Here is a 3,325-nt window from a genome sequence, read left to right on the forward strand (position 1 = left end):
AAAAAAAAAAAAAAAAATGCCGGGCACGGTGGCTCACTCCTGTAATCCCAGCACTTTGGGAGGGCGAGGCAGGTGGATCACCTGAGGTCAGGAGTTCGAGACCAGCTTGGCCAACACGGTGAAACACCATCTCTACTAAAAATACAAAAAATTAGTTGGGCATGATGGTGGGCACCTATAATCCAAGCTAGCTGGGAGGCTGAGGGAGAAGAATCACTTGAACCCGGGAAGCGGAGGTTGCAGTGAGCTGAGATAGCGTCACTACACTTCAGCCTGGGCAACAAGAGAGAAACTGTCTCAGAAAAAGAAAAGAAAAGAAACTCATCTCTCTCAGGGTCACATCAGTGTTTCTGTGGCTTTTATTTATTTATTTATTTATTTTAGACAGGGTCTCGCTGTGTCGCCCAGGCTGGAGTGCAGTGGTGCAATCTTGGCTCACTGCAACCTCTGCCTCCTGGGTTCAAGAGAGTCTCTCCCGTCAGCCTCTGGAGTAGCTGGGACTCCAGATGGGAGCCTCCACACCCGACTTGTCCGTTTAGCAGAGACAGGGTCTCACTATATTGCTCAGGCTGGGGCGGGGTTTACCTTGAACTCATGGTCTGGAAGTGTGTGAGTGTGGACACCCCATCTTTGGGGCTGCTTTTGCCTGAGTTGGGGGTGAGAATGAATCACTCAATGAACATTTTTGTGAGCACCTACTGTACACTGGGTCCTGCTGAAGGCAGAAGGGATACAGAGAATTCACTGTCAGAGCAATGGTTGAAGTTTTGTACGCAGGAGAGAGATTAACCAGAGAAAGAGACGGAGAGGCGCTGGAGGTGGCTTGATCCTGAAGATCTGGGGCCTCTTGAAGGAAGTGACCTTTGAGCCTAGATCTGGAAGAAGAGGAGGAGCTGGGGGGGCGGGGAGTCTGGGGAGAATGGCACTCCAGGCATCAGGAACAGCGTGGGCAAAGTTTCTGGGGTGCCAGCATGCTTGGCGTTAGAACAGCATGAAGATAAGGTTAGCTGAGTGGGGTGAGTGGAGAGGAGGTTGGAAGGACAGAAGGAGGAAGTCCTTGGGGTCAGAGTGGACCCCAACCCCAGGCCATCTGCTCTTATTGGAGTGGGGATGATACACTTGGCTGGGAGGTGCTTGAAGTCCCCAGTAAACTACTGGGGTTGCCGGGGACTCGGACATTGCCCCGAGGGCGGGCACTGTTTCCAACCTTGGCCCAAGCTGTGGGCAGAGTGTTGGCCCAAGCTGTGGGCAGAGTGTTGGCCCAAGCTGTGGGCAGTGTTGGACTGGGAATCAGTGAGGACTGCAGAGGGCAAAGTCCTGGGCCTTGGGGCAGGACAAAGACTCCACAGGAGATGTCCACTCCCTGCCACCTTCCCTGTGCCCCACTGGGTCCCCCAGGACCTCAAGATGGCCAGAGTGAGACACAGACACGCCCAGACCGTGGGGTTTGCTCTGAGAGGGAGGGAGGACAGGGCTGGAGGCGCCTGGCGCTGGTGGGGGTGCAAGGACAGTTTGGCGGAGGAGGGGCGGGTGGGGCTGGACTCATGTGTGGGTGAGGGGGACAACCTTCGTGGCAGAGGGAACAGCTGGAAGCCGGGAACTGGAGGTGTGGTCAGGACCTCTGGCGTGCCCGGCCGGGACCTCAGCGCTGAGCGGCCGGCGGGCATGCGGGGTGGGGGCGTTGGGGCGGCGCGCGCTCAGATCCCGGCGCCCCGAGAGCCCCTGGTCTGTGGCGAGGGCTGAGGCCGGGCCGGGGCGGGGAGAGGTGGGGTCAGGCCGTGGAGCAATCGCGCCGACCGCGGAGCCAGTGACCGCCCTTCCCTTCCGGGACGCGGCTCGGGGCTCCGGACCCGGCGACCTCGGCGCCCCTGCGGCAGATCCCGCGGCCCGCGGCCCCCTCTCCGGGTGGGTGCGCCCCCCGCCTCCGGGCCCGGCCTGCGCGCAGGTGCGGAGCTCCGAGCCCCGCCCCGAGGCGGAGCCAGCCCGGCCCCCCCGGCCCAGCCCCCGCGTCGAGTCCGCGGCACCCGCCAGGCGTCCGTCCCTGCGTCCGTGTGTCCGTCCGTCGGTCCGATCGCGCCACGATCGGGGCTTCTGGGGGCCGCCAAGGGGGCGTCGATAGCCGGCCGCACACACCGGCCTCGGCCTCGGCATGAAGGCGCGCAGGGACAAGCTGCACATCCCGGCGCTGACCCTCGAGTGAGTGTCGGGCGGGGCGGGGGCTTGCGGGAGGACAGGATGACAACCACCCTCCCACGCGTCTCTGTTCGTGTCGCCCAGAAACGCACCGCCGCCTCCGGGGAGCCCTCCTGGGTCATCGGTCTGGCCCCGCCCTCGCGGCCTGCGCTGAACCCAGAATCCCGGGTCTTGGGCCCCTCCTCCCTGAGGGAACTGCAGCCCCCCTCCGGAGATCTGGATTCGGCCACACGAAGGGGCGGCCGCCAGTTCACCGTCCCCGGCCTCTTTCTTTGCAGTCTGTCTCCGAGCAGCCAGAGCCCGTCCCTGCTGGGTCCCAGCAGCCCCTGCAGCCCCTGTAGCCCCTCCTTGGGCCTCCACCCCTGGAGGTAAGTGACAGCGCGTGTGGGCGGGGCGCAGACTTCGCCCTGGCACCCCAGAGCCTTGGAAGCCCTCCAGACTCATCACTCTCCCTAAGGTACTGTGGGTGGGTGACATCGCCTCTCTGGGCCTCAGTTTACCCCTCCACATAATGGCACTGCGATCCGTTCTAGGGGCTTAATGGGAAAATTCAATTTTCAGCCAGGCCAGCATTTGACAGGTGGCCATGGGAGGGACGAACTTAAGCTTTGTCCAAGGACTTCCCCGAGACAGGTGCCGGATTCCCAAGCTGCTCAGGGCACTCCCTGCTGAAATGGGCCTGGACTCCTGGGTGGTAACCTCAGGGAGAGAGCCCCTCCCTTGAAACACACACGCACGCCCAGGGCTGAGAGGCCACCACCAAGAGCCCTGTGAATTGAGCTTAACCTAAGTGGCGCAGGGAGAAAAGAACCAGGGTGACTGAGCGCCCCATAACCCCTTCCTGATCCCCACTTTTCCATTAGGAAAACTGAGGCTCAGAGAAGATGCCAGTTTTCCTGACTCAGTCCATCCCCTGGGGCCAAGCGTCAGGGCCAGCTTTCGCACAGGGTATGTTGAGGGTTTGAGCCACCCTCTGTGACCGGCCAGGTTTCAGGGCAGGGGGGAGTTTGGTGAGCTCCTTTCATGGTTTGGGCAAAAGTTTAGGGAGGGACAGATGTGAAGTCAATGGTGTCTATTAGAATTAGGTGGTCCATCAACCATTTACACTTTAGTCTGAATGAGCTGAGTAAAT

The sequence above is a fragment of the Cebus imitator genome, unplaced genomic scaffold (genome assembly GCF_001604975.1).
Source record: "Cebus imitator isolate Cc_AM_T3 unplaced genomic scaffold, Cebus_imitator-1.0 Scaffold280, whole genome shotgun sequence".
In the NCBI taxonomy this organism is placed as follows: domain Eukaryota; kingdom Metazoa; phylum Chordata; class Mammalia; order Primates; family Cebidae; genus Cebus; species Cebus imitator.